Source organism: Hetaerina americana, unplaced genomic scaffold (assembly GCF_022747635.1).
Source record: "Hetaerina americana unplaced genomic scaffold, ioHetAmer1.1.p SCAF_12, whole genome shotgun sequence".
NCBI lineage: Eukaryota > Metazoa > Arthropoda > Insecta > Odonata > Calopterygidae > Hetaerina > Hetaerina americana.
Window position 1 is genome coordinate 18,917,710 of NW_027286292.1, and position 26,904 is coordinate 18,944,613.

General features: G+C 37.9%; 1 protein-coding gene across 1 annotated transcript in view; it reads right to left on the reverse strand.

Annotated features, from left to right (window-relative positions):
- Positions 1-22,473, reverse strand: part of LOC139685725 (galactosylgalactosylxylosylprotein 3-beta-glucuronosyltransferase S-like) — a 212,620-nt gene extending 190,147 nt beyond the window's left edge. Inside the window, exon 1 of the mRNA XM_071582765.1 lies at positions 22,355-22,473. The gene's annotated coding sequence lies outside the window, so the exon portion shown is untranslated. The remainder of the gene's footprint in view (positions 1-22,354) is intronic.
- Positions 22,474-26,904: the final 4,431 nt, after the last annotated feature.

Here is a 26,904-nt window from a genome sequence, read left to right on the forward strand (position 1 = left end):
ACCGATAAAATTTGAAGGAGAAGAAAGTCCTTTTCCATCAAAATAACGCAACTGATCACACTTCGGTGGTCGCCATGGCTAAAATTCACGAATTGCACTTTGAATTGGTTGACCACCTGCCGTATTCAACAGATCTACCCCCCAGCGACATTCTCCTGTTTCCTAACCCTAAAGTTTCGCTTGGAGGACAGAGATGTTCATCGGGAGAGGAGGTTATCGCGTACGTTAGCGATTATTTTGCGGCAAAATGAGTCAATTACGACTTAAAAGTAGACTATGTCGAAAAAAATTATGCATTTGAAGAAAAAATACCTCGTTTAGTTGCTAGGTTGGAAACTTTTCAGACTACCCTCGTGTACCCGATATATATACTTTTAAATATGCATCAACGATTCCCTTCATTCTCCTTCAATTTTATGTGGATTAATATTGAATATTTTAAGTTTAAATAAACCAGTTCATGTATAAATGGGAGAATACAGCATTCATTAAATTATAAATATATCATGGTGAATTTTCAATTTTCCAGGTTTTTCCGCGGGTGATAAAGCTTCACAAGTTTCAAAGCCGTCAACAAGGGGAAAAGAGAGGAGGTCGTGATCACCATCCAGTCTCTTAACTTGCTGGTCCTGCGTTCGGCACATTTGTTACAGTTGTAAACAGCTGGAGACATTAATGCGTCAACTCCTCATTGAATGGCAGGTAACTGGACCCTCAATATACCTTCACCTTAAATATTCCTAATGCACCTCTTTTAGATTAAAAATGCCATGGTCATAATTCAGTATGTTTGAAATTGTAGTGGAAGACAAGCATTGTTGCCTCTTTGTTACTTCCTTATTTTTCGTTTTAGCTGAATAAAATGCCGTAGAAATGACGAATTTTATGCTGAATTAAAGCAATACAAGCCCAACCACTACTCACCATTTGTTTGAGGAGTAGTCGTAAATGTGTATAAGTTTCTGAATGATTTCGAATGATTTCGAATAATTTATTGAAGGTAGCTAAATATCTGCAAAAATGGTCTGGGGGATTTTTATATATAGGCGTTATAATACCTTCAACTCCACGACCCAATAGCTTCCCAAAAAGGTGTCGGCTGAAGTTACTGTAAAGTATGTCTTGATAATATTAAAACTCGGCCATCTTCATGACTGCGTCGACACGAAATTATTTTCTCAAATTATTGAAATCTGAGTTTCGGGATCTCGACGCGTGGAACTCAGAACTACATATCCAGATTTTTCTACGTGGTTCCTTTACGTAATTGTCACATTCTATCAAGCCATGCTTTCTTGTTTATCGAGGCCACCTGTATTGGGTCTTTGAATTAACCTTGTAGTGCACGCTTATGCATGGTGAGAACCAACTTATTACATACAATCAGAAAACTTAAAAAAATATTTGCCAGAGTGGTTTAGAAAAGTATGCTCAATGCAACCGAGAGCGTCAAATTTAATGAGTTTTGAAGCCGAAGTTATGGAATGTTCCGGAACACGAAAAGGTTTATCTTACGAGGTTTTTTTAAAAATATAAAAGGCAGCCTTTATTCACGGTCCTGCAGTAGCTTCATCCGGCCAGAGTTTTTGCGAACGAACAAAAGCGGCTCCGAATCAAGTTGATGCGAACATCTAGGCACACCTGCGCACACCAAGAGATTTCCTGGGCAACAGAGCTTCCTTATATACACAGCAGACGGCATTTGGAAAATTGGTCGCTGAATGTGTTGGTTACAGTGGTCCTTGAAATTGTTGCTAGCATCAGAAGAGTGAACACATATCAACCAGAGCATCTGTTGGAAGCAGCTTTTGGTTATTTACTCAACCATGACATAATATGTAATATAATTCAACATTTGGAGAGCTGAAAATGAATGGGAAAAATTTTCAGAAGCATTTATCTAATGAAAATAATCATGATATATCCCATTCCTTAGAAGAAGAAATGATCTCATGCAACTAGGAAAGCAGCATTATCGGTTCATGAGTGCATATTTCGTTAATCATCTATTTGCCATTCTTGTAGATTTTAATTTTACGTCATGACTTCCATGCCTTTTTATAGGAATCGATTTGAGCACCCCTGTAAAGTATGGCGTGCTGTACTTAGAAAAGTACGAAGTGCCATACATGCTGTTGCCCTCACGTGGAAGCAACAACACCGTGCGTGATTTAACGTGCCATCGAAAGCAGGGAGGGCGCATGCAATGGATGGATCCCACCTCCTTGCCCTTCGAAGTTCATGCTCGGCTGAGTATTCGTCGCAGGCGATGGCATTCCCTCCCCATTCCCTCTGGGCCACGCAAAAGGCGGCACATCACCCCTCTTCTCCCCGACTGCTCTCCTCCCTCTCCAACGGAGTCAAAATTCTATGGAAGAACCTTTCTGTCTTCCCTCTCCTCCCATCTATCGGCGAAGCCTCATCTCAAGCTGCTCCTTGAGCCTCTGTTACGCTCGAGAAATTGCTTTTGAGGAAGGAAGAATTACGCACGAGCGACTGCCTACTCACCGCCCCGCCATTTCTTCTCCTCCTGGTCTTTCCCCTTCAAACTTCAGAAACCCCTTTCCTTCTGACTGCATTTAAATTCCAGTGAAACGTCGAAATCGTATTTCACGACCATTACCTTGAGGTTTGAGTATTTATAGCCCTGCCGATAGCTGATGCCGAACAAGATTGGCACACCCAGCAAAACGGTTGTTATTAAATTAAGGCCAGGGACAAGATTCTATGATATTTAACGAGAAAACTAAAACATTATCAAGTTTGAGCATCATATGAATCTTAAGTGAGAGCTTAGTTTTCTTGAAGGTGAAGGTGTGGATTGTTTGCCGTTTAATGAGTTATAAAAATAGTATTATTCCCCTGATCTTCGAAGATATTCCAGATTTACGTTCGGCGGGAGAAAATCAGGTAAAAGCCTATCCTGATTCCGTTGGAAAGAACGCTTTCTCCAGGAATGACAATTAATGAAGTTTACCTCGGAAACCATTTAAACAAATTAGCGTTTTCGTGAAAACCACGTACATTCGTTATTGTTTCAGTATATTTGTTTTTGAACTATGAGAAATAAACAATTTGTTATTGATTCGAGGCAATATTCCTATTAAAAACTAAAATAGTCTTTTGTTACTAGCTTTGTATTTTCGTATATGAGAGTTGAATACCGAGGACTGATAACCTATTTTCCAACTCTCTCATGGACTACGGCTCTTTTCCTGTCTCGTTAACAGATTTTGTTTTTGTACCGGCAAAATACCCCATGAACAATGTTTACGGTCTCTAAAGTATTGTTTCTGGAGTCCATAACCAGTGGAAAAAAGGTTCACTCGCCTGTGAGAATATTTAGCTGAATTACTAAAACGGTGTTTTCGGACTTTTTGTTCCATGCTACATGACGAGAATTTATTTATAATGAACGCATGTCAGTACAATTTAGTGCCAAAGTCAATTCTGGTTTCTCATTTTCGAAAATAATATATTCCACGAACTAGTTTCAATGATATTTCGTTTCCCATGAAACCGGACTGCAAAAGGATATTTTCAACGATATGGAACCCAAGTAATTTCATGGAAGCAATAAAATTTCGAAGAAATGAAGTCGGTTCAAAGTATACGGAGTCTCTCTTCACAGCGTAGGGTAATCTGCTGCGAGCTGCACTGAATATTGAACTTTTTCACGAGATACTCCTCTAGAGCTGGACCATTTTAGTTGTTTTCTTGGGTAATAAAAAATCACTTTCTAGGTGCTTTGGCTTTTTGACGAATTTGTGATAAAAAATCTGTGAAATTATATATTTTGGAACAATGACTGAGTTATTATAGAACAAAATAAATTTTTAGTTTGGTATTTTAAAATGATGTTCTAAAAACTAAATACTGCAACTGTAGCTTATTCCAATATCTTTTAGAATATATGCATAGCATCAAATACCAGTTTTTATAGTGAATATCTTTCTCTAGATCCATTAGTGTGATATACAGGTACTATACACAGATCCATAAATGTTAATCTTAATATATATCCATAATGTTAATCATAAACCTTACCTTATGTACTGAAATAATTCATTTAAACCTCAAATATTCTATTCACCGTAGATAGGACACCACTGTCCTCTCAACCGCAACAGCTGCGAGGAAGTTTCCGCTTGCTTCTGGCCCGACCCGCCTTCAATCGAAGTGCCGCGGAAAGTAGACACGAGATGTCGCGTGTCGTCAGAAAATTAAACACCCTGTGTTTATTTTCACCGCACCAACTGCCACCACGTGATAACAGTGCATAGTTTCAGTGGCCATAACCATCTTTGAAGTGCAGAGTCTCTCGCTCTCTCACTCATCCGTCAGCATTTCACGAATCCGAAACGACTCCTCAGCGGGCGAGTTATTTCGTCCTAAAGCCACGCTTTCATTTCCCTGCTTCCATGAGACATAAATGCCTCGACCAGAGAAAACTTTCACCCGGAAAAAATGGAAAACTTTTAGTAAGATATCTTTTGGTACGATGATGGAATCAGCGCGATCCGGAATTCTTGAGGTCGGTAGTACAAATTAATTTCTCCGCATTCCAAGACTTTTCATACCTAGCATACCCGCGCCGAGAGAACGGAAGGAAACAATATTGCTCGTGCCGGTTATTCCGTCTTGAAGTCGGAAGAAGTATCGGGGAATTTTGAGAGAAAAATAATTCTGGAGGTACGTGGAGGAAGGACTTCGGTCGCGGAGATGGTGGACTTTGGGTGGGAGGCGAGGGGGGAGGTGTATTTTCGAATCACTAACATCAGTATAAAAAGATATCGGTCCGATTCGCGCGGGCCCGGAAACACGAAGTAAGCTTACGAGATGCTCAAACCGCAAGAGATCACTTTTCTGAGGTCATACAGAATTACAGAAACGGACAGAATTACAGAAAAAATTTCCGAGGAAAGGTTCCTGGATACAATGCTACAGTAAATGTTTTACCTTGTTACCCACAGTCATCGAGATTCTCCACCAGAGAACTCAAAGAGCTTTCAATTACGTAACGTCGTTAAACACAAGCATTAGGTTGTTGGGAGCCAGTTATTCCCTAGTGAACGGTTCTTTCAGACGAAACTCCTGTTGACAGAGATTAGCATCTACACATTAGTGGACGAGTGGACATCCCCAAGTGAAGAACCAATTATATTGATATTAGTTTTCCTCCATTCACCGAAGCGAAAGGTTATGAGATGAGAGAAAATGTAATCAGCGGCGGTTTAGGAGACACTTCCAGACCGTTTGCTTTCGGTCACAAATAGTATATCCTGTCCTTGTTGTAGGTAGGCAGGTTTTCGCAAAACTCTCCCTGTATCAGTTAAATATTATTTCTAGCTGTTATCATGACTAATATTAAAATCTCCTGGCGTGAGTCTCGCCGTTGAGGAGTTATCCATGATGTGCGTTACGCTTAGGTACACTTGTACAGCCGCACAATGTTACAGTGTGTACATCTCTCGAATGCGAATACCACCAGAGGTTACGCGATTCACCAAATCGAAGGAATAGGCAGACACTACAATCGCTCCTTGATTTTTGTATGAAGTGTAAATATTAATTAAGTTTCACGGATTGTTTTCTTAAGTAACGCCATTGAGGATATGAAACCGAGGGAACTATTTGATTCTGAATTTCCTAATTTCCATCCCAGATGCACGCTGGCAGCAAAATATCTCGCGGGAAAATAGTGTACCACGATGCAAAAAATGCATTCACTCGCTATCTCGACTCTAATAAACACATATGTGACAACTTTTCTCCGGAAATCTATTCGATATCACCACAATTTTCAATATTATATACATATATATAATGTTTGAATTATATATATTTATGATTATGTATATGTAGGTGTGTGTATACTTACATATACATACATGTATATATATATATATATATAAATATATACATATATATATATATGTATATATATATACATATATATATATATATATATATATATATATATATATGTGTATATATATATATATATGTATATGTATGTGTGTGTGTGTGTGTGTGTGTGTGTGTGAGTGTAGGGTGAGGACTTAAATCTGGACAAACTTAAATTTGGATTTCCCGCCATATTGTAGTTCCGCTGGAGGTGGTGATTGGGGTTCTTGAAAGCTATAGGCATCTAGTAAAAAGCCATAACTTCAAAATGGCCGAGATGTCACATACAACTGCTGAGTACAATCGCAGAGCCGATATTATCGAAAATGTTCGCGCTGGGCGTTATATTTCGAAAAAGTTCGATTCTTCTGGTACCCCAGCTCAACTGTTTACTATGTTGTGGCTGAGTATAATACGTTGGATGGCTTCTGGGGATGGCTTTGCTAACCCGAAGGAATCTCATTCGAGGAAACGCGTGCTTGTCCGGATTTAAGTGCCCCATCTGTATATTCAAACCCGAAAACCCGCAAAATGGCGAACAAATATTCATTCACATGGAAAATAGAAATAATGAAAAGGGATAGGAACACATATAAAGGACGAACACGGGAGAGGTGGGGAGGGCTCCCTGAAAAAGCTCCCTAACACCATCTCTTGACCAAAGAATCGGGGCACTTAGTTGGATACACCCCCTGCAGATTTCAGTGTAAATTACGTTTCCTCTATGACTCAAGTGGTTAGAGAATCAGCTATCTTGAAATATACCTGTATATAAGGCGTACTACATTGCACTTTCACAATACGCTCTTTTCGGTATTTTTTATCTGGTGTCACTTTTGAAACCATCTTTAGTGTACCATTAAAATAAAATACGAATTTAATTTCCTTTACTTGTTTCGTGATACTATACTTGGACATGTTTTTTTCTATCCAACTTCTTCATGGTTGTACGGGTATAAAGTTTTTTATTCTAGTTTGTGGCTAAGTATCGAAGAATTAATTTGTATGGGAACATGGGAATAATTGGCATAAGACTGTATTCATGTCATATTTTGAAGGTGTGTTCATACGTTAGTATCATCTTTTGTGTAAGAGAGGTTGAAAAAGCTGCAATTATACTCGTATTCAAGTCAGTCCTCCGAGTGAGTTAACGTTTGACAAGTTAAAAGAAGTTTGACAAGTTTGAAGTTTGAAAGCTAGAGACAAAATAAAGCGCCCCAACTCGGTAGTCGCTTAAAGCTTCTGCACCCCAGATATAGCCCGGACAGGATTACTCATGGTATGACTAACCACATTAATCGACACAAAGGCTGGTTCGATAGGTGAGGGTACATCTCATGTCTATTTTAAGCCCTGCCGTGAGTGAAATTCATACATGGGAGATTACTTCTATTCCCTGTGGGCCTGTGCCGCCGGTGGCTACCCAGGAAGATCAGGTACCGGAAAAATTGCCCAAATTGGGTTAGGTCAGGGGCATCACTTTATCTTCAGTCACTCTTTTAGCCCTTCCCACTAGGTATCCCGCCTATATAGTGAAAAGAGGCAAATAATACATATGCATTAAACTTATCAAAGACTCGTAAATGGTGACCTTGGAAAATGTTAATGAAAAGGGTCATAAAAAGCTTCAAAAAGCAACTTTGAAAGAAATAAAACGCTCAAACATTTACTTTTAATAGAGTCAGCAAGCATTTGATGTTTGATTAAAAGATTAAGGATTAATACGCTCTACACTCATAAACAAGGTAAGTTCTCTTTTGAACAGTAGACTATTCTCCATCTAATTAGCGAATGTTAATAGTAAAAGGTTTGGTGCATACCAAGTACAATGATTGGTATCTCAGAGAACCACAAAAAGCTTTCTGTATGAATTACAAAGTTGTTTTGAAGAGTGACCTGATGTATTGCTGTGAAAATTACGCAGTAATAATAATATTAAAGTAAAGCCCCTTGCGAATTTCTCATTATCGGAGTAACACTAGCATTTGAAGCGGATGATTATGTTTATATATTGGCTTTGGTGAAACTACCAGTTCATCTGGTGGACGGCATCACCTCGTAGGATTCTTGCCGACTGGTTGTTTTCGTTTAAGTCTTTTCCTTTTCATGAAATCATAGTCGTACTTAAGAATATAAATTGGAATGACCATTGAGGCCATTAGGAATAAATAATGTCCCTAATTCTTTTAGTAGTTTCAACGTAGGAATTAATTTTAGATATCAATGTTATACTAGCAGTAAAATTGGGAAAAATAATTTCAATAATTTAATTCACTCTTTTCGTTTCTCATGCATAATTCTTTCTTAAACTTGGAATGTGCTTCCTACAGCCGGTTGAATATCTTTTCAACTTTTGATGTAACACCACCTTTTAGGAACACTTGACGCATCGTTTAAGCGAAATTTGAACAAAGTCCTTAGGTTCGTCACCAAGTATGCATACCGCAAACGGAAATCATCTTTTTTCGATATGAATTGCTTCTTGAGAAAAATAAAGTTGCTTGAAAAATCCCGTTAATTGCTTAGGCTAAAGTGCAAGGTTACTCAAAAGTGGAAGTGGGATAAGATGATCTCTTCTTGATCCGTAAACGACACCTCCCTCTAATGACCTAGGGAAGCGATAGTCAGTGAAAATGGGACGGTCGATAGCGTCAAGCTCCGTCAGTTACCTGAATATTGGATGTGAGAGTGTCGCGGAGCTTTTGAGTGAGCTTTGGGAAATAGCTATGACTCACTAGGGAACGGTATGCAATAACGGGGCTGTTCTAGTCTTCAAAGTCCTTTGGGTGTCATTTAGGAATGATAAAATTGGTGATGTGGCTACAGGTACTCGCGGATATTGAGATCTCTTGGGAGTTGTGCACGTAGAGGAAGTAATGATACGGAATCTCGTAGGTATTCATCGCATTACCAGCTTTTATTACTATAAAACGGTACACGTTTTTTTATCTTAAAAACTGTTTTCTATTTTAAAAAAATATTTCCAAAAGAGACGGAAATACTTAACGCCATTTTATTGGTTACGCAATTAGGCACACAATCTTATTTTGTGAGACATTACCATGGACCATTTTTATGCATAGGATATTTTTACAGAAGAGTGATTAATTAATTTTATTTAATTATACAGTTCATGTATAATTTCGCGCTGTCAGAAATGTACTTCAAATAGAACAGGACGTCATACAGGTATTTCCTGTATTTCCTAAATTGTTGATGCAAATGTGAGTTTTGAGCAGAGTAGAGCATAGTGACGTCTCGAGAGGAATGACATTGGGTCTAGGACCATTACCATTTTATTTAAATTATAAGCGTAAATCTCTTAATCTTAAATAAATTTAGCATAAATATGTTACAAAATAACTTAATCGGCTGTTTTACGAAAATTGACCCACCATTTTCGGGTTTCGTATGATTCATATTGACTCCTTTGAAATGAGTTGTCATAAATTCAAATATTAATTCAACAGTGAGTATGAAAAACGACTTCTTCCTCGCGTTTTTTTAGATGATAGCAAAGATTAGAGGATTGTGAGGATATGGTTGTGAAGAAGGGTGGAAAAACTAAAATATACCGAAAGAAAAACTAAGAAAAAATAATAGTTATTGTGGGGGAGGAGAGAGGAATGTTGGGAGAGATCTATTTAAAGGAGGCTGGAAAGATGGATGCGGAGAATGTTGATTGGCGATGGGCCTATGTCTCTTTGGTTCGATTGGCTAACTTCATATTGGCTAGCACTGTTATAGAGTGGAGAACCTAACGAAAGCGGATTTGGGGGAGGAAAAAGATAGGGATTTTGGAATGAATGAGTTAGAAAAATGCATGATTGAAGAAAATTTACTCTAGTGCTGGTTGTTAGTTTATCTTGATGGGTGAGACTAAGAAATGCGGCGGTGTTTAGTCTGTTTCCACTATTACCTCTCTGTAATGGTAGACTACCAAATAAGTTATTATTTATTGATGCACCTGAATTTCGACTACAAAGTGAGGCCGCAGAAACACATGGTAATGCCATTATGCTGTATTAGACGAGGGGGACGGAATGTTACTCTTACTTCTTTTGCTTCATCTAAGTACTTCAATCTTCATATAGGCCAGGTATTAAATGGAGAGTTTGTAGCTAAATATTCTTCAAGCTATTAAGTTTTTTATCCTAGAGTTATTTTGTTGAAAATAATTGGTACAAAACCTGCTAGAAGTTGGTAAGATATCAAATAAACAGCAAAACGAATATTCTTTAGTCTGAACCCCAACTACTAAGTCTCATCTACCATCGTTGCTGTACACGAGTGTTTCGTTGCTTCCGCATCCGCTTTTCATGCATAAATTTATTGATTCCAAAGGTCATTATCGTTTTATTAATAATCGCTTTGAGATTTTTCTTTCATATCATAGTTTTAAATATGAAAAAGTGTCTTCTGATGAACACAGGAACCGAAAACGAAGGAGATAAATCCTGTCGTTACCATAACAATTTACTTGAAAGGAAACATGGAAAAACAACTTTGATTTCATACGAAGTCATTAATTAAGGTGCGTCGTACACAAATCTGCGAAATATTACGGAAAAATAAGGGGTGTTTTTTCCTACGAAAATCAAATTCGAGTCCCTCTCGATTTTACCTAAATTTTATCATTTAAGGCCTACTTAAGAATAGCTCCCCTTTGCTCTCAACGAGCCAAAACTACGATCGTATTGAATAGAGCTCTATTTAAGACAGAAGTAATGCAAAGATTTAAAAAGTTCAAGAATATTGTAATAAATGTAGATTTAAACATAGCCAAACCATCAACCTGCGATTCTTAATAATTGTTACTTGTTATTAATTTATTGATTAATGGCGGTATGAATTAAACGTTTCAAAAGGGAGAAATACAGTCATTTTTTTAAGAAACAAATAGCACCTCTATACCTTCATTGCACCATGCGTGCTCACAATCCACAATTGCGTGTGGAAGGTTATGTACAAGTAAGTGTAAGTCACCAGTCGTCGTGCTACTGTACTGGAGTTCAGGATTTATTTTAAGGTAGTATCATGCATTTATGAATTAATATAGTTTCCCTCAAGCATTAAGATGTACTAGTCATTGGTTCTATATTTTCACATATTGTCTGAAGAAGAAACATATGCACTTATATTTCATACATAATACATGTGAGTATATATATATATATATATATATATATATATATATATATATATATATATATATATATATATATATATATACGATTGTACGGAAAAACTCACACGAGCGGCACAATAATGGGCTGACACAATATAACACAAATAGAAAAGAATAGACACATTTAAAAGAACACTCACACGGTAAATTGTTCGAGCTTTCGGCCCTCTCAGAGGCCTTCTTCAAGAGAGACTCTTGAAGAAGGCCTCTGAGAGGGCCGAAAGCTCGAACAATTTACCGTGTGAGTGTTCTTTTAAATGTGTCTATTCTTTTCTATTTGTGTTATATTGTGTCAGCCCATTATATATATACATATATATATATATATATATATATATATATATATATATATATATATATATATAGTTACAGAACTCGTGTACCAATATGTGGGGAGTCATCGGTTCCCTGGGGACGAATATAAACTCGAGTGCTCTGTGTTTCTTGAAGTAATATTAACCCATTCATTGAAATTCTGTAACGGGTCACATTTTTAATAGATGAAATGATTTTTGAGCGTTCTAACACTTGCTAGCTAGATAAGAAAACATCTTAATTTGAAATAAACTAATTCTGTAGATTAAACTATGTAACAACTAGCCGGCCTACTCAAATATTGAATTTAAAATAATTGAAGGTTTTGGTGGATACCTGTGATTCTTGGAAAGAATCAAAGATGAAAGAGAATAATCCAGCATTCCAATCTGGAACAATTTTATTTTCGTTACGAGGAATATGGGTTAAGATGAAGTTTCGATCATATTACTCATTATAAAGTGAAAGGGCTATTTAAAAATGTCGGATCTACATCTACATCTACATAATACCCCGCAAGCCGCCGCAAGGGCGTGTGGCGGGGGGTGTTAGGTCACCAACCGTAAAAACGAAAAATACCACATGCAAAAAACAACACGGAAAATTACACCCCAGCAGCGCACACACTCATGCAAAACTCCCTCCATCCAATACTCATGCAAACACATACACCGCAAAACAACAAAAAACTGCACCCCAGGATACAGCACCAAAGCCATCCTAAAACACGCAAGCCAGGACACAACAAGCAAGAATGTGAAACATCACTACCACATGAAAATGCACCACAAAACACTCTACCCCCCAAAGAGACAGTAAAAGGAAGGGAATTCGACCCAACGTTGCAGGTAGCAGGAATTTCCCCCCGCCGGGAGGGAAGAGGGACTGAAAGGGAAACTTAAAAACAGATGAACAGAACACGAATGATGTCATGCGGAAAGAATGGGTTATTATAACAAAACACATAAGGTTAGTGGAGGAGCATGCATTTAAGTAGAACTAATTATTTTTTAGACACTGAGGGTGGCAAGTGGAATTTTTACTATCTATAATCCTACAGTTGCTATCCCGTATTGTCCGTGGGAAGAAGGAGTCCTTGAGTCGGCTAGTCCTGGCATCTATTTCCCGAATTTTATATGCATGATCCAAGCGACCAATGTATGTAGGAGTACGAATAATCTGCGAGACCTCGGTGCTGAAACATGCGGATCTGAATTTATTTAATAATTTCAGTCTTGCATTGAATCGTCTCTCTTCTAATGATTCCCACCCCAAATCCATGAGCATTTCGGTAACGCTTTGCGTTTTATCGTAGGAATTTTTTACAAAACGGGCTGCCCGGCGTTGAACCTTCTCAATTTCCCGAATGAGACCTTTTTCACTCGGGTCCCACACGCTGCATGCGTATTCTAAATGAGGCCTTACAAGAGCGTGGTAACAACGTTCCTTGACCTTTGAGTCACTTTTGCCGACAATGCGTCTAATGAATCCCAATTTTTTATTTGCTTGACCGCAGACTTTACGTATGTGAGTCCCCCAAGTTAAGTCTTTAGTGAATGTGACACCTAGGTATTTTACCGTATCAACTACTGCTAGGTCACCTCCAGCTAATTTGTAAGCAAATCCCGTTGATCTTTTAAAGAAATTTACCACTGAACATTTATTATAATTTAGAGTCAATCCCCAGTTAGAACACCATTTAGTAATGCAATCTAAATCCTGCGCTAGAATAAAACGATCCTCATCCCCAGATATCTCCCGATAGATCACCGTGTCATCCGCAAACATCCTAATGTTACTTTTCACTTCGCGGTTCAAATCGTTAACAAAAATCAAGAAAAGTAACGGCCCGATCACACTTCCCTGAGGTACCCCCGACGTGACTCGAACGCTGTCGGAACTAGCGCCATCAAGGATTGGGTTATAATACCGACAAAAATAGAGATTGTGTTTTCATTTCACAATCATCACTATTTTGATACATGGGGAAAAGTGCTTGTGGCGTTAATATGTATTAAATTGATTACATTTGGACTGCTGGCTAACCGGTGTTACCAAGGCATTTTTCTTGGAAAATTCATCCTTTTTGAAAGGTGAGGTAATTAACCACTGTAATTGTTTGGTTTAGCAAAGAATAATCGTCATAAATTTTTATTAGGTATACAAAAATATATTTCGTGCATTTAATTGTGAAATAAAATTATGAAAAATTGTCCCCTTGAGTAAGAATTACGAAATCATTTTATTTAAGCAACACAATTAAAATATAGATACTTGAAGTCCAGATAATAATGTTTCTAAATCACTACCATCCTTTTCCAGAGTTGAGCGCTTTGCTCAAATAATTATTATTACTTATACCTTTCATCAAAAAATGGCACACTGATTCATTTTACGAATATTAACCCATTAACCCCTTTTCTCGAAGTTCCTGCTCATTGTGTTTATCTCTGACTTTACAGCATGCCTGTATTTTTCATATCTCTCCTTTATTTTGCTCTGTATATGTCATGGTTCGATTCTCTCCATCAGCTGTTCTCAGGAAATCTCTCTTTTTCTAACAGTTGTGGAAATTACCTTATAATTTATTCTTCTATGCACGGCCAAACTGTTGGACTATATTACGCTTTCAAAACTCATCAAGGTCACATTTCAATGGCAGCACAAATAAAAGTATCTCTCGTCTGTATTTTGCCTTAAAATGACTTGGTAACGAATGCTTGATCAAGGGGTTGGATTAACGAATTTGATTCTTGAAACCATGGCTTTGATCTTCCATCTTTGGTATGAGGCTCACAAGGGGATGTGCTGGACAGTTATCTAAAAATAGAGATAGTTTCAATTTGAGGCGTAAATTTTTTACACTTGCGTGCGAAAGGGCATATGTTTCGTGGAACCACATTAAAAATAAATTTGCATTAATCACTGATTTTGAATTCCTCAAATACTCCATTTGCAGGTGTCAAGGGATGGATGTCTTTTATGTATCGCGGATTATTTTCTTTTCCTGTTTACGACTGGTGACAGCTGAATAGTTCCTGATTTCTTCAATAAAACTAGAGGACGATCAGTCTTACTCAAATTTCATCCTTTGTTCAGAGTTTATTTCCAGTCCAGTTTTTTCTTAGGAATCAGTAAAGCAGTATGGACTCGAAATAATTGTGTTTTCGTCATCAAATAAAACGTTTTTAATAAATTCATTTTAAATCTCTAAGAAGTTGATAAAGAATCCATGCTGATTCCGGGAATTACCGTCGCGTAGGTGTGTTTGAAAGAGGTTGCCATTTTTATTGGGAAGTTTCCTGGACTTCAGGATCAAATCATAACAGTATTATTCTTGGAATTTCTTTTGGGGAATGTGTGGAAAGATAATGGCCATTGTATATATATATATGCGAAACCCAACAAATCTAAAGATCCAAACGGGACTTATACTGATTAATTTAACTTAAATAGCTTATTAGAAATAACTGGGATCTCAGATTATATTAAGGAAACGATGTACGTTTTATACTCTTACTTCTTATACTTACTCTTACTTATGTATTGCATAAAGGATAACGAGCTTGCCATGTTGTTTATTGCTCCGTCAATTCTTTATAAGTGTAAGCGAATACAGAGATAGATGTTTTATCCAGAGAAATTGGTATATGAAATCGGTAGAATTATTGATAATAATTAAAAACACATCGTAAGAGAGGTGGAAATCTTACTAGGATTATCCTTCTTACTTTTTTCTTCGGATATTTTTCATATTTTGCCGTTTCGGGCGCCCTCCGTATGGTGACAGTTTATGTAAAGTGAATTTTTGGTTCCGGAGGTTATTTTCCTCTAACTGAATGATATAAAAATCTCGAGACCCTCATTAAATAACATGGAAAATATTCCTCACAATACTCAGTAAGTATTTTTTGGAGTATACCAAGAATATAGGGGATATTTTCCACCCTATACCATGAATACCATGACGATGAATAGTAAAATTGTTACCTTCAGCATGGACTAAAGAAAACGTCGACAAGGATTTAAGGGACACATCATCAAGGTGACTAGCTAATTAAAATAAATAAATAACCAAGAATAAAGTTCATCAGCTAATTCATCAATTGCTCTATTTGAATAGAACCAAGTTCCTGATTTTTATACAACCGTGTATGGATTGGTACTTGCATGACCTTATGTTATTTCCAAACCTACTAAATTTGCTGCGTCCGTCGTCTCATTTTCGGAGCGGTATCTCTTGCTCTTTCGTCCGTTCACCCCTCTCCTTTCCCCGAGGCGCGCAGTTACAAGTTTAGTACTTTCTTTGCGTTCCACGGCACAATAAGAAATTAAGATTCGCGCGTAGGGTGCGATACTTGGAGCACCATTACGCTCTCTGTTTGCGTCGCTTATCTCTTCGTCTTTCTCTTTAGTATAGTGCCCACGAGAGGCGAACGAGCAATGAACGTAGGCCGTCACATCGGCCCCAAACTTGACGAAAGGCGCGGAAGGGTCAAGTTATCATGGCTCGCAGCTGCCGATCCCGTGAGCCCCTTTGTAGCAGTGGATGGGCCTAGATGGCAGTCGCCCGTTGCCGCACCCCTTCCCTATGTCCACCCCCCCCCCCCTCGATTTGAGTCGGGTATCCTGCAGCCCGGATGGTCAGTCGCACTAATCGTTTCAGCTCCTGTCTCCTCCATCTAAATGATATTGAATTGAAGACTGGGCATCGCTACCACTCCAATAGACCGTGAGGGACCCGCCGCGCTGTGGACATTTTTCAAGTCACCTCGTTGCTTTCCTTGCGCGATAAAACCAGTGGGATGAACATTCCGATTTCTGCGAGGTTAAATAAATATTAACCTCGTGCAGAACGACATCTGTCGCCCTGCCTTTTATTTCATCGCATGAAGTTCTTTTGTTTGGCAAATTTAATGTTTCGCTTCCCGCCCAAAATCATCATTTACTCAATTGCATCGATTAGCGTCTGCTTTTAAGCATTCATAAGTTTTAAGAATTGAGACGGTGCTGAGGTTTGATAGGGCCACGAACACGACACGAAAGCATTCTCCGAATTGATCGACCCTTTTGATTAACTCCGTCAAAGAGGAGATAAATCAGAAAACCGTTAAAACGATCGAAATTGGATTAATGCTCTAAGTGGTCGCCTCCTTTTAAAGTTTATAGGTTAGCTAAAAAGAGGGCATCCTAATATATTTCACTGTAGTGGCAAAAGATGAAATTAGTCGTTACGTTTTGTCAACATAGTCAGTTTAAATAACTAAACAAAGCATGTCACGGTAAATATAGCGTGCACATTGAGTTTCCCGTGGTTGCCAAGGCAACTCACTAAATGAGTCACAACGAGCAAATCGATAACCCAGTTCTGAAAAGTATTTTACCCGCGTTCGGTAACAGGAAATCCTTGCGGTCTCCGCGTTTCCTAAATGGAATAAGTAGAAAGGTAGCCAGAGTACTCAGTCATCCGTAAAAAGCTCTATTTTGAGTTTTCTATATAAGCACTTTAGGTATTCCCAAACTGGCTGTTTCAATCGCGGAGAGTTGCCGTCACACCATATCATTGAAAAGCCAAAACTTCTCCAATCTACCGAGATGAGAGAAGAACTTCTTGCTTCTATCAACGATATAACTTATTAAGCATGGGAATTCCTCAAAAGGAGAAGTTTAATCGCAGCTCGTCCGGGAAAAAATAGAACTAATTAAATTGGTTTGGATGTCCTTCATTCCCTAGATTATAATTTTTGCTGGAAATTAAATCACTGTCGGTTCATTATTTCTTGAAACACTAAATTTTAATCAAAATTATCGATTCTATCGATTTTGGAAGTCCCTCGGATACGCCTTCCCAATAATAAGCCAGAGAGTGAAATGCCAAAGGGTTTTCATAGGTACCCATTCTGCTACTAAGTCAGAGACTTCCCAACTGAAAGATCTTTTATCCCCCTTGTATGCAGGAGGAGCTAATAATAAATATTTTTCGCTGATTTCCATTGCAAGAAGATCTCGTTATCAAAACGAAATCATCAGCTGAATTAAAATAATGGATGATTTAGTAAAGATTTGTGCAAAAATCGGTTACCGAAAAACCTTTTCATTCTTGCAATATATTTTCACTTGTTAAGGAGCGTTGATTCAATTAATGCGAACTTAATTCAACTCTCTCTGCCAGCAGTTTGATCTCAGGAGTATCAAATAGACGAGATACGAATGCAATATAGAAAGATGGGAAAGCTGCTAGAATAGAGATGAGTAGGTTTTGAAGGAACAGAAAGGCGTCGGAATGGTTGAGCTTGTAGCGTCCCAAAAGTAAACACTCGCGCGCCTCCTAGTAGCAATTCTGAAATCGCATTTGATTTCTTTTCTAGGATAAATACATAAGAAACAAGAAGTGTAAAATATATATGATAAATTTTATTTTATCAAGTCAGTACTGGAAGAGAATTTAAGAATAAGTCGTTTCAAAAAGGAACATTTAATAGGTCTCTTACACTGACGTAGGGATGATATTGCATGGATCGATCGATAAACCTTTATTTATTGTTTTTTGAAGTTTGGCTTGAAAGGGCAATGAATACCTATTTTAATAGCAGTGCAGGGATTGGAGGCTACGGCAGAGATAAGAAATATTTACTCTGAGGAGGAGGGTGAAAACATACTAAGGAATTGGTCGATACCATCTACAAAAAAGTAAATGTGGAAAATATTTTATGGCAATAAATGTCACGCCCCTACTACACTTACAGGAGGTGCGCCTTCATCAAATTAAGACCTGCAGAAGATGCTACAACAGTTACCTTGACGGATTCATCCGCTGATATGCACTGAAATGCAGGAATTTTAGTGTATCAATCACTCGCCTAAACTGATTAAAACAAAAACCACATTAAAGTTGAAAAATAAAGTTTGGGTTTGAGTTGCGTCTTTTTGTTTGCTCACAGCAGGAGAGCTGAAGAAAATTAACGTGTGTTGTGCCGACAAGAGACCTTATGACAGGTTTCTTCCCCAAATATTAGCTTTTATGACTGGCTACATTTAAATTAAAGCTTAATTTTTGTCGAGTCCAGTACATGATAAAAAAACATTTTTTGTGCATGCTAAAAATTGTTCATGTCTAAAATTTATTAAATGCGATAGGTGAATATCTGCAACTCTTTAGCCCCAATTGAGGAAGGTAGCCCCAAATACCTAATTTGCGGTGAAAATATTTTCTGTTTTACACAGAACTTCATCCAGCAGCTGAATATCGTAAGTTCAACGACATGTTGTGTTCCATAGTTAATTACCCGGCGCAACGGCCGACTCTTTCCTTATTTTTTACCTACAACTGATGAAATATTTTTATAAAGTCCCATTATTCTCTAGCTGGATGAAAATATGATAGATTTAATTTAATCCGCGGCATCTAGTTAAAACCCGGCTCTTTGTAGTAAAGCGGCAAGCCACATGAAGCTACGTTGACTTACTGGAAAAAATGGACCTTCCAATAACATTCGTTAGAGAGCTGCAAAGGCCGATCAGAGTTCTTTGGACTCGATAACATATTAACCAGCTTCCACCGCATCCAAATGTGTCTTAATTTCAAATTAACTCCAAAGAAGTCGTTACCTCAAACGTGTTTTATTATAATTACGGCGCTTCACATTTCAATGGCAAAAATGTAACATCTTGAATAGACATTTTATGGAAATGGATGGCGTTATTAAATATTTTTAATATGCATACATAACAAATATTACCGTCCATCATAGAATCGACTTTTTACATCAAATATATCATTTCATTGCCTGTTTTTAGGCTGTATTCCATTTCCATTATTTCATTCTTCTTGAAACTATTTCCGGCGTGTGAGTTGATAACAATTTTTTCACACTGCGTAACAAATCAGGGAAAGCGAAATCAGCTTTCATCATCATTCTTATGTCTTCGCTCATTTATGTCAAATCGATTAGAAAACTATTGTACTTTAAAGCATAAAACTGACGATAGCCTAGGGCGTTTTGGATTCGTGGTTATTCCATGTTATGTCGCGATGTTAAACTGCAATAAATAAGTTAAGATCAATTCATGATGATGAATAATTTAGACATGACCACATGTGACACATTTTAATCCAGAGCACCCTCCTATGCTCATGCCACTTACAGGAAAGTACTATGGAATCTTAATATTCTCTCTCTACTGCTCTAGTCTACTATGTAGACCAGGTTTTTTCACATCACTCAGAGACGTACTAGACATGTTGGGATTTAGCAAAATTATTGATAATTGTGCTTAGCTGAGGAGAAAATTACGAAAATATTCAGTTTACCACTTAAACCGATTATGCTCATCCCCATTTTATCTCCATTGTAAAAGAATTAATTTTGGATAAGAGCTTATTATTATAAGCTGAGAGATGGTGCATAAATCAAATATGGTACATTGATCATCTAAGTTGAAAAAAGCCTCGCATTGTGTTTACCCACTCATGTTCCATTTTAAAAATATTTTCTTCTTCGCACTGAGACTACTCTTCTGTGCATAGCAGTCACAAGGCTCAATGTAACACCATCTGCTGTCAATATTTGATATCAGTTCCTTTTGCTATTTCATTACTGATAAATCAAATATTGACCAAAGAACTGCGGTCACCGATGTCACTGAGGTCACCAAGAGCTGAAGTCCGAGAATTCCTTCGCCAGATTCTCATCTGGTATTTCTGCGTTTAAAAATTTACTATTCATTATTGCTACAAGGATGCCGTGCGGAGAACATACAGGTGCACTGCTATCGGATGAACCATACCTGCTTACTAACGCTGTTGATCAAATTTAGTTTTAAAAGTATGTCACAATAACTATTATACTCCACGCGTGTATTTGCTCTGCGAACTGCAGCGGGATAATTTCAAGTAAAAATCGATTGCTTTACTATTGTATCATCTATTTAATTTTTTCTGCGTTATTCAAAGTGTATCTGGTTGAAAAAATTCAAAGTTAATTTTTTTCTGCGATTGCAATTAATAATCTAAATTTTGAATTACTTTGACATATTCATTGCAAAACTTTTATTTACTTAATATGTATGTATGTATATATATATACATATATATATATATCTATATATATATATATATATATATATATATATATATATATATATATATATATATATATGTGTATATACACACACGTGTATGTATATATATATGTGTGTGTGTGTGTGTGCAAATATATACTATAAACTTACTCGGATTGGTTGCGCTTGTGAGTATTGTGACACATTCGCACAAATGCTGAAGGTTGAAATTCTGTTGAATATGTGATAACCCGCAATCGTCCCGATTTCATTCTTATCGAGGGAAGGATACACACTTGTCGGGGTGCCCACAGTTAAGGCAAGAGGCGTTCGCTGACTTCGGGATCGTTTTTCACCGTTTCTCTTCATGAAACTAAATGCGCTGAATTGTTTCTACTCCGCTCAAGATTAAATATACTCAAGAAATAACTTACATAAACATGACGGAAGCTAACTTGTGATAAAGCCAAAAAATCCATGGCGATGTAATCACTTCAATTCTTTCTCTCAAAGTGCTGCATATTTTCTCCGCTGAAAAATATTTTCGGGGGTCCATGATACTAAATAAATGACACTTACTTACCATGAACCATGCTGTGAACCATTCACTGAGAACGTGAGGGTCACGTGGCTGCCACACTTCGACTGCGCACATTCGCTCTAGTTGACCAGATTGTCGTATGCATTTAAATGATTCCAAATGAATAAAAGTCTTCGACATGAAGACGCCAGATTGAATGTCTAAAAATATTTCGAAAAACAACGTTCTCAATCGACGGAAACAAGAGATCCGTGCGACCTTCGCATTGGACTCGAAGCGGAATTTTTAAATAACATCTTTTTAACAATGACGAATATTTAACCCAATCTCTCTATTTCCAAAAACTACTAATTCTAAGGGTAACGACCCACAGTAAGTAGCGTTGCCAATCAAATTTTCCTCGCTGCAAATAACGTGCTACTTCTCCATGTTGTATTAGAGAAAATTGAAAATGCATATATATATTCAAGTTAGGAATTTTTGATCCATTAACAACAGTGGAACAAATGCCAGAGTTGGTATTTAAACCTACTAGTTAGACAAGTATTACTTACTCATAAACATTTTGGATTCTCATTTATGTGAATATGAATTGAATTCGGAAATGTGCGCGTCCGCATTCATCTTAGAAAATTATTCCAAAATGACCAGTGTAACAGCGGAATAGCATGTCCTTCGCTTCTAAATGATGAATGCTTCAATTAATGAGGTGAGTCATTGTTCGCGCGTAATGATTCAAAAGCATCATTGCGACGCACTCACACTGACACTTAAGTGGGCACCATCTTGGGAGTTCCTACCTTCAGAAGGTCGGGTTCCCGAATCAACGGGGAGTGGTTAAGATGGCAACGAAAATATTCCTGAATAGGAAAGTGTTCGGAAGTGCTTCCCAATAGTATGTAGCTCGTGCAATGAGCTCCACGGTGGACAGGTACCTGAAAAGCTTGGGTAAGGTTAAAATAATCTCGGGTCAGGGTCGCGGGGGAATGGATGGGATAAAAGGTGCCTCGTGAGGAGAAGAGTGGGGCTCGTGGTATTCGGCGTTGACGCGAGACGATAGTGAAGCGTGAAGGCGAGGCCGGCGTGGCATGGAGATGTCGCGAACCCCTGAGCGACCCATTCCACATTTGCACGCCGCCCCAACTCCCTCCCAAGTTCCTCAAGAATCCTCCGCCGCCCCCTTCTTTTTCGGCCCTCACGACTCCATCCCCACCTAAGGTGCGACAGGTGTGGTCGAGAGCCAGGGCGCGCGTGTGCCGAAACGCCCGAGCTCCGAAAGCGCCACAGCTGTTTCGGAATCGTAATTGAGGCGAGAGCCTTGAGGGACCGATCACATGGCTTACCTGTGGTGGCGGCGGTGGAGGGGTGGCCGAATGTGTGCGTTGGGGTGGTTGCTCGTGGAGGGGGTGCGGGGCGGGACGACGTCGTCGAATCAGCGGCGATGTCTGCACGCTCTCCCGTCTCACTTCACTCGGCTCTCGGACTCCGAAGGTAGCAGAGGCTGTCTGAGAGAGGTTCCGTCGCCACTAGCACCATTTCCCGTCCCGGGTCGGCGACTGGGCTCACGCTGAGACACTTGGGGAGAGACTACGGCGCCTGGAGTGCTTACCGGACACAGTGCGAGCTACTCCGTGGGGCAAGGCAGACTGTGGACTTAGAGCCGTGAGATACGGTAAAGGACTGAGATAACTATCTTTCTCCACCCCCTACCACCTCTGAAAACCTCCCCTCCCCGCTTCCTGTGTAATTACGAGAACGTCCTTTTAAGTGCCCCCTGGAAATAGATAAGGAGCATTATTACGTAGTCGCACATCAGGCCCTCGGTATTCTCGCACGGTTTCTACCGCCTAGATGCTGTTACTTCGGTGAAATGAGCAGATGCTTGCACGTGGATTTTGGCGTGTGTAAGGTTGGCGTGCCGTGTGATTTTTTCCATTTGTTTCTGTCATTGTCAAGATACAAACTGTGTTTGTCTTCCAAAATTCACTACCATCTTCCTTTGATAGCTTATTTCGAGGTGATTATTCGCGCTCCCAGCTTTCCGACGTAAATTCCTTTTCTTAACCTGCACCCATCTTAAGGGGAGGCGATGATTCTATTATCACTAATTTCCAAATAAATAATACATCGCGGTAATAGAGGAATGGGAGTGATATATGTTTTCAATTGGACCTCCCATAACTTTGCCTCGAATTCTTGCATTTTTCTCTCTGTGACTGGGTATATAAATGAGCCGAGGTGTTTTTAAAGAGTAATAATGGGCATCAATAAACGCCGTGAAAATCGCATCTTTCTCCTACGTGTAACATCAACGGAATATTTATTTAGGAGAGATTATACCAGTAATTCATCGGAATTAACATAAATTTGGCATTATTCCTTGCGACAACGCAATTCATTCTCTTCATAAGCAAAATTGCGGTGAAGCTTAGGATATACTTTTAAAAATATTTCGTCGAAATTGGAAACTATTAGAAACCTTATTATTTCCATTGTTATGAATATAGTAAATTAAATTTTCTTGGCGAAAATTATTAAATCCAGTGCTTTTTGCAAATTATATGTGGCTCATGCAGCGAAGTATTATAAAATACATTAAAATGTTCTAAAGGTGCATTTTTTCATTGATATTATGCAATCACTCTTTTGTTTACATCAGTGGACTGCCAAAAAAACCACAGTAATCAACTCAAAAATTTGTTCAGGGTAGGTGTCACGTAATATTACATGTGGAATTCACAGGATGTGGAAGCTTGTTCCTTTCACTTTTTTGACTTTTCATTTTCCAGGTAGTAAAAATTTCCGAAAAATCTCAGTTTGGCTGAAAAAATGCACCTTAGTGGAATGTACGCATATTGCATAGTGTTTTGTGAGAAAAGAAAAATAGTTTTTTAGTCAATTTTACTAGCAATAATTCATTTGTTAGAATTTTTTCATTTAAAACTATTTAGAATTATTTTGTATTTGAAAATTTACCGTGCACCTAGACTACTGGGAAATATTCAATTTTAAAAGTTGGATGACACCTGTTTTCATTAATTTCTTAGGTAAAAAAGATTTCTTTTCATATGTCATTGTTTAAAATCATATGTATGCTCCCGAGTTATTACTGAAATCTTAGAATGGAATGGAACCCTTTGTAGAGATACAGTCTTACGTTTTCTAGAGTTTATATGTCAATGTATGCATTATATATAGTAATAATTTTTATTTTTATAGTGTATATATATATATATATACATATACAGGTCCTTATATATATATATATATATATATATATATATATATATATATATATATATGTTTCTGTATATATGAGTATTTATTCGCCGTTTGGCGGGATTTCGTGTTTGAATGTATATATATATATATATATATATATATATAACTAAATATATAATATTGGGACAGCACAATATAACACAAATAAAATAGTAACATTGAAAAGGACACTCACACGGTAAATTTTTTAAGCTCCCGGCCTTCTCCGAGTCCTTCTTCAAGTAAGACTTCTTACTTGAAGAAGGCCTCGGAGAAGGCCGAAAGCTGAAACAATATACCGTGTGAGTGTCCTTTTAAATGTTACTCTTTTATTTGTGTTATATTGCGCTGTCCCAATATTATACACACACACACACACACACACACACATATATATATATATATATATATATATATATATATATATATATATATATATATATATATATATATATATACATACTATTTTCTTTCCAAAATTTTGATTCGTTTTATGTATCCATAATGTTAATTGTGGCTATGTGGTCATTTATCGGGATAATTCCGTAACATGTATGCATTTCTTGAAGTGTGCTAGCTGCATGAAAATTTTATTTCTGTTGGCATGAAATTTTTTTCTCTTTGAATAATCAAGTTTGGCTGTATATGCAACATTTCTGGGGAAAACTCACCTCTCCAGCAGTTACATCTTATCCAGTCTTTTTGTAATAACCTTGGGCTTCATTGGACGGGTGTTAAATGTAAGAGCTGGCTTGGCGGTAACAGTAGAGTTGTAGTGGAAAGGGTGATTGTATTGGTAAACCATTTTTCACCTGACATGTAATTTGAGTATGATTGAATCACTTATTCAATTATTTTCACCTATTCACCGTTAATAAATAGCATGGAAAGGCATTTGCTAGCTCAAGAGTATATTATCACATCCACTCTTCACACCATCTCGTAACTAAGCGCGTAGAGGCCTATCACCCACGTCATTTTCGCAAACGGGGACAAAAGGCTCTCGAAAATAACGGCACGAGGAGCAATTTTGCGTGGATGAGAGGAGAGAGGCGAAAGAAAAAGATTGGGCTCCACTTGATTCGAAATGGTTTTTAGACCGAGTTAGAAATTTCTACGGCTCACCGAGTGCCATGCTTCCCAAGCTAAGATTTTTTCTTAACGGAGAAAAATTCAAGCCACCTTCAGACCATGCACGAGATCCATCCATTCCTATTGGCCGAGATAGCCGTAGTCCCGTTTTGCTATCGGCCCTCTGAGATCGGGGGACTCTTGAAATTTTGCAAGTGACTGTTAAGAGTGCCACGATAATGCTTTGTGGGATTATTTTCTGAAGAGGCTCTTTAAGAATGAATTTCAGTTTTTGAGGCATAAATGTGAGGTAATAATAAACGATGAGCTCATGGTAATCTGCTGGTCGGCCGTTGTTGCAAGAGAAGTTAAACGTTGTAGCGGAATGTGAACGAAGGATTGCAGAGAAAAAGTAATCACTCCCTACCTCGGTTGGTCTCAATTAATCCAAACGGGCTATAATTCCAACATTTTATTTGCTATAATATTGGTAAGCTTCTTTATTTTCTCAAAAAAGTTTTATAAGGCTCCGATGAAAAACTATTGTTCAAGAGTTCTGCCATGCTAAGCAATAGTGTCAATAACCAATGAAATTGAAATTAATCAGTTATTTTGAAAGAGAAAAAGTGGCAAATCTAAAATTGTTGCATTATAAATTGAGTTAAATCTTCGTTGTATCATGTAAGCTGTCATAGAGCTTAATCTCGCTGCATCAAATCAAGCGAAAAATTAATGTTTCCGACTCTTAAATACGGAACACAGTAATTGAAAGTGGAAGGAATAAAAGGAGTTGAATAAAGTGAAATTTATCAAATTTTTGATGAAATAGTTACTCCAAAAGGATGAAGGATAAAACCTATATGCATAAGCTTCGAACTACATTAAAAATATGGGTATTTGAGCACCTTACAGAATGGTCACTGCGCGGATTGTGAAGACCACGCGCTCTCGTTTTGAGCTACCCTTCAGTTCAATGTCCTTCAGTGATTTAATGAGAAAGCAATTCAAGCTGTACAAAATATGTACATTTAATATCCCTAGCTGTTTAATTGCAAGATTGTTAAGGCTAAGCGGGTGAGCTTAATCGAAATACAGAGGGGCTGGTATTGGTGTGTTGACTAGTATACCAGCCTCGTACGCTGAGGAGCTTGGTTGGGACTCCTATGTATCGTATATTTCAGTGGTTTTCTTCCCTCTATTTGGGTGCGGATATCCTCGAGTGCTGTGCACCATCCGTAGAATGAGAAGTAGAAATATAGACCCTAAAGTATTTAATGAAGGGCTGATGGGTGCCGACGCCGGGGTTCACTATAACCTTACTTCATACCTTGAAATGCTTTCTGTCCACAACTGTTCCTTCTCGTCCATTTTACCCTTCAACTGTAGTTGATGCCATTATACTCATAGATTTACATCTCTTAACTTTTTTCTGATCATCGAGTAATATTGTTCTCTTTTATTCCTCTTCCGCGAGCGAATGGGGTTTTGACTTATGTTATGTTTCGCCTGCTATTTGGTGGCCTGGCCTATGAAAGGGAGGCTGAGATGCTAGAAAATAAAA